The sequence below is a fragment of the Scylla paramamosain genome, chromosome 9 (assembly GCF_035594125.1).
Source record: "Scylla paramamosain isolate STU-SP2022 chromosome 9, ASM3559412v1, whole genome shotgun sequence".
Lineage (NCBI taxonomy): Eukaryota > Metazoa > Arthropoda > Malacostraca > Decapoda > Portunidae > Scylla > Scylla paramamosain.
The window spans coordinates 29,120,001-29,128,663 of record NC_087159.1 but is presented as its reverse complement, the minus strand read 5'-3'; the positions used below and the strand labels follow the sequence as shown (position 1 = coordinate 29,128,663).

Sequence of the window (8,663 nt, the reverse complement as noted above, 5' to 3'; positions counted from 1 at the left end):
GCCCACAAATGACACTGAACCTTCCATCCCATGCTGCCCAGAATCATAGCAAGGCTTTTCTTTCACTAACCCCCCCCCCAAAAAAAAAGCATCAATAGAAAATGTCAAGACTTGTCTAATTCCCCTCATAACTTCTGGCACTTAGTCCATAATATCTGCAACAATTTTTTCTCATCTTTCTGTTCTCACTTTCAGCCTGATGGCACTATGGTACCAATGCCATCTCATCTATTTCTGAAGCTTAAGTCTTCTCTCACACCGTTGGCAAAAAGTACTTGGTGGATGATTCAGGGCTTGTTCCTCCCTCTCTACCACCCTTCATTGATTTCATGCCTTCTGTTAATATTCTTCAAAATTATGTTTCCATGACCTTGCTGACTTTAATCCTCAGAAGGGTTGTTGATTTGTTGGAATTTTTCCTATTGTTCTCTGTAACTGTGCCGCCTTGTTCATCCCTTGCATGGTCAAACTGTTCCAGTTCCATTACATTCTAATTTTCCTTCTTGCTTGAAGTTTTTTGCTTGTTCCACTCTAACCCTTTAAACTACTGTCTGATTCCATTTTGATTATACTCTTTCAGGTATTTGGTGAAACTTTCACTGTTGCCTTAGACATGGAAAGCATTCAATAGAGTCTGGTACAAAGCTTTAATTTCCAAACCAAACCTGTGGCTTCTGTCCTTTCTGTAATTTCATCTCCAGTTTGCTTTTTGACAGCTCTATTACTGCTGTAGTAGATAGTCACTGTTATTCTTCAAAGTCTATCAATTGTGATGTTCCTCGGGGTATAATGTTGTCACCCAATCTATATTATTCATCAGTGATCTAGGTACTAAACCAAAGTCTGCCCTATCCACTCCTATGCTGTTGATACCATTCTGCATTTTTCCATGTTTTTTCCAAGATGCTCAACCGTTCAGAAATTAAATAACCCATGCAGGTAAGCTACAGAATTTCTGACTTATGATCCTTCAAAAATTTATTTTTAGGGCAGAGCACACTTTTTCAGTCCATAAAAACCTCTGTTGCACCATCTATCAACCCCGTTCCATCTTCCAGATAACTGTCTCTTCTTCACGAATTCAAATGCAGTTTGAGTGACTTAGTACTCTAAATATCATCCTTATTTAATTGCACAATTTTATAAAAAAATACAATACACATCTTTTACAAAACAATGTATATCTTCCTTTCTTCTTAATGGAAAGTTAATCCTATTTAATTGCATGGTCACACATAATTAATGGCTCTGTATTGTATAATTGATCATACAAGTGAAAAACATTTTTGGCCATATACTATATTCTCAGTAATGCTGACAACAAATGCTGCAATCATACATTTAGAAAAAGTTTTGGCTTCTGTTTATTCTACTTATCACACACATCTTTATCACTGTCATCCCTCCCGGTGTCCTCAGAAAACTCTTCATCTTCATTCCTAGTACTGTCAGAGTGAGCTGACATATCTAACTCATTGTTCAATAAAGAGAGGGACTCTGCAGGAACAGAACTGCCAGGAAATCATTGGGGTTGAAGTCCAGTGGTAGTTGCTAACTGGCCAAAACCTCTAGGATCCCAGTCACTAGCTTGATAGGTGTATGCACTCTTTTCCACAGTTTTGCAACATAATTTGATATGGAATGGAGTTGTCTTTTTATGCAGAGGGAGAGATGAACAATTAAATTTTTGCAAATTTTCTAGAGTTGCTGTTTTCCTCTTTTACACTCGCTTAAAAATTTCCTGGCAGTTCCATTCCTGCAGTTCCTCTCTTTACTGAACAGTGAGTCAGGTTTCAACTCACTCTGATGATTCTAGGAATGGAGATGGGGAGTCATTGGGGGGCACCTAGAGTAACAACAGCTATACTGATCAAGAGTAGTATAAACAGAATCCAAAACTTTTACTAAATGTATGATTTTCGGTGCAGTATAGTGATGCTCACTAGCATCAGTGTGGATGGTGATGGTGGCACCAATGGCAGTGGTCCACTCCCTCCTGCATTAGTGTTACCCTATCCCACATCACTGTTCTGAGTCCCACATGTTGCTGTAAGGCTTGAAGATAAACTGACCCTCTGTGTTAGATGCAATGTGTGCTAGCATATTGCATGTTAGCATCAACCTGGCTATATTTAATAGAGAGAGAGCAAATGATGGGATAGATAGGGAAGCCTTTTGGGATGTTCTTGGGATTTATTGCATAAGAATGCAGTTGATGGAAGGAATTATGGCTTTTTATAAGGATGGAGTTACATGTGTTAGAGTGGAGGGTGAGCTTGGAGAGTTTTGCTGTTGAAACAGGAGTGAAATGTGAGACAGAAATGTGTGATGTCTCTGGTGTGTTTGATATTTTTCATAGATGGCCATATGAAGGAGATAAAAGCTAAAGTAGTAAAGTAGGAAATTTATTTGTAAGACTGAAAAGGAATGAAGTGGGATAAGCAATAGTATGTCTGTAGATAACACTATCTTGCAACCAAGAGTGAAAAGGAACTAAGAGTGGTGGATCATTTCTGCTTGGTGTGTGTGAGGTGTTAAGTGCAGAAATGTTAGGGAGAGTAAGGTGATGGTGTTTGAGATGAGAATAATGGTGCATGATTTCAGGATACCATACAGGATGAGTGTGCCAGCTGTATGCAGGTATTATGTGGTTATGGGAGGTGAGAAAATAGTGATGCATGAATTTAAATATCTGGGAACAGTGATAGTTAAACATGGTAAGATAGATGCTGAGATGAAATAGTTGTGAAATGTAGGTGTGTCCTAAGTGTCACTTGTAAGAACTATAGTGAACTGTGTCTGCAGATGTAAAGAGAGGTTTAAAAAATATTTTCCTGCTTACACCAATCTATGGGCCTGGCCATGAAATAGTGCATAGGAATCAGGAATGCATGCTGTGGAAATGAGTGATTTGAGAGGAGCGTATTGAGTGACAGGAGTTCAAAGAAAACATTAGATAATAAAAATAGTTTTATTTATTCTGACATGGCAGCAGCAGCTACGGCATGAGTAACAATAACAACAACAACCTTGAAGGTGACAGTGTATTGCTACAGCAGGAGGGAAATGGTCTGTCCAGTATTTGTTTATGCAGATGCACAGGCATGTACATTGTGTTGGTGTGTGCGTGTATGTGTACATTTGTTCAACTTTGTGGACAGTTCTCATCCATACATATACATATATATACATATACATAGTACATATCATACTAAAATTCTACTTGCAAAATGCTGCAGATCTACTGCTGACCAAGGAAATTTTCCACCTCAGTGAGATGAAACTGACCACTTCATAAAAGCCAAGACATGAATATTTAAAAATTCCATCAACTTACAACAGGATGTAATGCATTTCATAAGGTAAAATTCATTTTTAATAACAAATGTTTTACTCCTTTCACAAGACTAACAGAACTGACTACTTGTATTATTGCACTTTATATATATATATATATATATATATATATATATATATATATATATATATATATATATATATATATATATATATATATATATATATATTAGTATTGCATTATCAGTAATAATTCATGTCCAACAGGAAACTGATTTGTCCAAGTTTTCTGTAAAACTGCTACACTTAAAGTTGCAAAGAACTTTCAGACTTACAAAATTGTTATTACTTTAGAAAGATCTGTGCTCTTTATACAAAAATATCTGGCCACTAGAAGATACAACACTATGCCACTGTTATTCATTTACAGGTTTGCATTGCCTGTCTTTTCACTTTTACCCACATATCCACACTGGATTATGGATTATTCCTCCAATTTTCATCTCACCTAAGGATGAAAAAAACATTATCAATGCTGTAAAAATCATTCCCAAAATATCTAGTCAGTACAAAATGAACATTGAATCCAGCAATCCCTGTACAGATGCGAGTGTGATTCTCCACAAGTAATGAGAGGCCACTAACTTATTATGGGCACACCATGTATTGCATTTACCAATGCTGCCACTCTCCTGATGCACACAAAGAAAGCTGCACATGTGCCCAGTCAATTATCCTGAGTGAAGCAGTTTATGGATAACATTTTAACGTTTTCATCAATAAAATTAATGTTTTTGAGTCTAGGATCATAAAGCAAGTATTTCTGACTGGCCTAGACAATCTTTCAAAGAGAACCACACTAGATGCAGTGCAGATATTTGACAAAAAGTGTGTTTCTGATTCCAGCAGCACCAATACCCCCAAAGGAGATCTGTACACTATGCGGAACATGGTTCTCACCCCAAGATGGGAGCTATATCAGGTGTTCTGCCATGGACTATCAGTATTTGTCACTACTAAATAAGAACTGAAAAAAAAATCAGGCAGGTTAAATTTCTTTGCAGCTTCCAATGACATCAGGTACCTACCTATTAATTTACAAAACTTAGCTAAGACAATAATAGTTATAAGATCACAAGTATAGGTGAATTATGATTTATAAAGTTATGGTCTTTAGAAATGTTTGTATGTATATGTATAAAAATAAAAATAATAATAATAATAATAATAATAATAATAATAATAATAATAATAATAATAATAATAATGTAAATCTGGACATATATTATGCCCCTCAAATGTCATAAATAAATAAAAATACTATAAATGATTCATTTGACATTGTATAAAACTTAGTGATAACTGATTTAGGTACAAAGTTTTGAGGGTATCACTAAATAGCTGAGGAGGTTTTTTTTATTTATTTACATTCATAAAAGAAATATTTGAAAAGGGAAAGTATGAACTCAGTTAATTACTGCTGAGTGACTAAAAAAATTATAAAAATGCATAAAAAGTTTTGATGTAGAGATAATTCCCTCCACAATGAAGTTAGGCAGCTCTGATGATCAAAGTATCTGACTAGCACACCTAAATAACTTCCTTCTCAACATGCTAATGAAAGTTACCATAATACAGCTATGATAACTCATTCCTACAACAAAACATATTACCAGCCAAGTTTAACATGTGATTCACACTTAATGACAAACATGTCTTGATATTGCAGAGAATTTTCCATCAGATTTGAATTAATATCTTTTCATCAATTTCATGTAAGGTGCCCAATCTCCCTTAAGATGACTATTACATATGTTCCTATTCTGTGTAAGACTGGATTTGGTATGAAGGCATTAGCATATTAGGTAGATGTTTCTCAGAGAAGTGTGTAAAGATTATGTAAGCAGGCACATGAAACACTACAATCACAAAAAAAAAGCAACTAGAAAGATCTTTTAGATGTGCCTAAAAAATTTTGAATGCAGTTAAGTGACAGTTACAGAATTTAGAATTTCTCTGAGAGCAAATCAAGTAGTTGCATTTGTGGTGTCTGGAGTTACCTTACCTCTGTACAGCAAAGAAATCATTATTAACAGGAAGACACAAGAAAATATCTGCTTTTGCAAAAAAAAGAAAAAAAAAAAATCATGCTCTACCCTGAGAAAAGGTATGTAAAATTTTATGGTTTTGTTAAGTAACATTCAGTTACTGAAATAAGCAGTGGATGTATTTGAAAGGGAAAGTATTCACTGTTAAGATTTGGAATTAAAAAGAGAGGAAAAAAAAAAAAAAAAAATCATCCAATTATAAGAGATGGGATGGTGCACTTTAGTCCATAATAAGAGAAAGTAAATTACTATGATAATGGATCTAGATATCAGGAAGTGATTTATATCATTATCTGACTGTTTTGGTGCATATAAAAGCTGCATTAAAGAAAAGTTAGATGATGGCAATTAATTATGACAAAACTGTCTGTAAACTGTCTAAACAGTAACCAAATAAAATTACAGGGGCACAGTATTGTAGGAAAGGAAAAGAACAAAAAAATATTTGCGGGAGCATAAGTTTCCTTTCCAAACAGAGAAAATCCCTAATAAAAGAAAATCTAACTGGACTGAACATCTAGTTTGTCATTCATAGAATAAAACTGTATATTTCTGCCACACACTTGTAAACAAGTTGCAGCCTGTGCAGCCTGCAACCTACCTTACTTGATTGTGGAGGGTAAGTAGAATTACACTGCAGTTTTTAAGAATTATAAGAGCTTTATCATGAAAGATTCCTGAAAAATTAAGTGAAAAATGTAGTTTGTTACTATTAATTTTTTATTTTATTTCTTTCTGTGAGCTAAAAGATTCTTTTATTTCTTAATGCAAATTCTGCCCTCATAAAAATCTGGGGAAAAAAAGTTATACAAAACTTCAAACTTTTTTTAACATTAATAAATTGAGGTTGCAATGTCCACATTTTCTTCAGTTTTCATCCAACTTGACAAGAGCATTATTGACCACAGTTCATCTCAACTTGAGATAAAAATTTCCATATTCCAACTAACACAGAACCATGGCAATGATGGATGTTACAACCTAATGAACTCCGTTAGCCATATGCTTTCTGATTACTTATCAACAATTTCCATCATTTCCATCATTCTTTGCAATCTCACCAGAATTCTGGGCATGGAAAGTAAGAGCAATTAATAAGTAAAATGCTTGGCCATCAGATTTTTCACTAAATTAGCTTCAAATTATGATTGGTATAAATCCTACAATTTGTTGTGACAAATGCTGCAAAACTCACTCACATCCAGATTGAGATGGAGGCCAAGAGTTCAGTACTGATTGAAAAAAATCACGTATCATTTACTTTGATATAAAAAAATATTTTAGTATTTTCTGTTCAGCAGAATTGCTGACTTCTGCCATAATTCTCTCAGCCATGGAAGACAAAGTAATGTTAAATGCAGTTTACCCTATATGCCGCTAGCCATGAGGCTCATGTCTCATCTGTCATAACTACAGCAGTCAACAAGCAATTCACAACATTTTCTGTAAAATATATTAAAATATTTAATCAGGTCCTGGTATTGGCACAAGATTTTGTATCATAAGAATCAAAACTCTTGAATTTAAGTTATTTTTTCAGTAGACATGGATATCTTTGTAAAAATAAATTACAATCTTGTCTACAGCTAGTACATCTCAGGGATACACACCCTCAAGATCTTTATATCTCTTTCAGGCCACAACTTGTAGTCTGTAAGAAATATCTGGAGACCACATCTACATGCTTCCATGCATCCAAAATCACTAATTATGCAACAGTTAAGTGTTTAATATTATATATTTGTGAGTGAGCAAGATGCTGCTGTCCCAATAACAAATAAACTGGTGTGACAGTCCCTACACCAAGCTGACTCAGCACAATAATACCTAAGAGACAGCCACTGAGCAGCAAGCTTTCAGCATTACAAAAGAAGAATCTTGAAAAGATGGAAAACCCTATTTATGTACAAAATCAATATAAATAACAGTTGTGAAATCTCAACATTAACTGTAACTCTGATGAGCAACTTTTGGGAGTTCTGGACCACTCACTCCCTTCCTCTCAGCACCCATGGTTACTACTGTACTTGCCAAAACATGTAATCCCTGCTCATATATGGTCTGGCACCCAACAAACACTAACATATCTCATGACACATCACTGCAGACACACAACACCACAGGCACATTATTTCACCCAAGGAGCCTATACCCAGAACCAGGTTGAGACGTTACATTGTCTCTGCAAAACTTATCCTTGTTGCAACTATGACATGGTGTGTGTGTGTGTGTGTGTGTGTGTGTGTAATCGTTATATTATTCATTGATATTGTACTACATAAGATTAAACCATTAGGAAAAATAAATAAAAAATAGTACAACAACTCAAACACCAGAGCTGGGCACTGCATATGAAAAGGCAAATGCATATCTGCAAACTTGGATGTAATCTTGTGGAATAGTAAATTAATTTCTATAACTGTTTCCCGCAATGGAAGGACTAATGGCATGTGGGGTTACAAGGGGCACACTCTTAAGGATATTTGAGTTAAAATCCAAAAAAGTAATTGCTTTTGCTCCTTGACTTGAGATCATATACTTTTTAACAATAATTCAAGTCATCAAATTCAAACTCAAACTAGCAATTTGCATCCCCTTAAGTAGAACATCATATAACTTTATTTTTTATGCCATTACATAACTCTGACTGAAGATATTTTTGCCTAATCAAGGGATCAAAGTTAAAGATTATTTCTAGGTTTTCATCTACTTAATTACTATATATTTTACTATATATATTATATTACTATATATATTTTGACAAACAATAAAGTGTGTAAATTCTTTTGTAGTACTGGATAGGATGTATAAAATCATATTTGTAGTAAAACATATATTTAAAATATTATTAATATATTATGAATAAAATTTTTACTAGATAAAAAAGTGGGTTTGCAGGTAGATTTGTATTTATTATGGAAGCACTGTTGCAGTGCAAAATCACCAATTTTCAAGCAATTTGTCACAAATATTAATCCACAAACAAATTATACTTCCATATTTGAAGACTTCACTATTTGCAGAGATTATGGAAGTGCCCAGCTCTGCTTGACACAGCAATGGTGAGAGCTCATTGAAATGTACTGACCTCAGTTACCTCAACATGTACATCAAGCAGGTTAGCAGTTTACTCAGGAAATCCTGCAGGTTGTCAGAAACAAAAGGATGGCAGAAATGAATGGGCAACTATTTAGATTAGGAGTGATGGATGATTCTGACACTTGCAGTAACTCTATAATTTTCAAACTTCTGAAGTAA

The 8,663-nt window shown here is 34.5% G+C and overlaps 1 protein-coding gene across 3 annotated transcripts in view; it reads right to left on the bottom strand.

The window, feature by feature from the left end:
* Nucleotides 1-2,957: 2,957 nt before the first annotated feature.
* LOC135103842 (guanine nucleotide exchange factor subunit Rich-like) overlaps nt 2,958-8,663 on the bottom strand; it is a 59,231-nt gene continuing 53,525 nt past the window's right edge. For all 3 annotated transcript variants that reach the window (XM_064010683.1, XM_064010685.1, XM_064010684.1), the window contains one exon: nt 2,958-8,663. This exon is cut by the window's right edge and continues 7,655 nt beyond it. The gene's annotated coding sequence lies outside the window, so the exon portion shown is untranslated.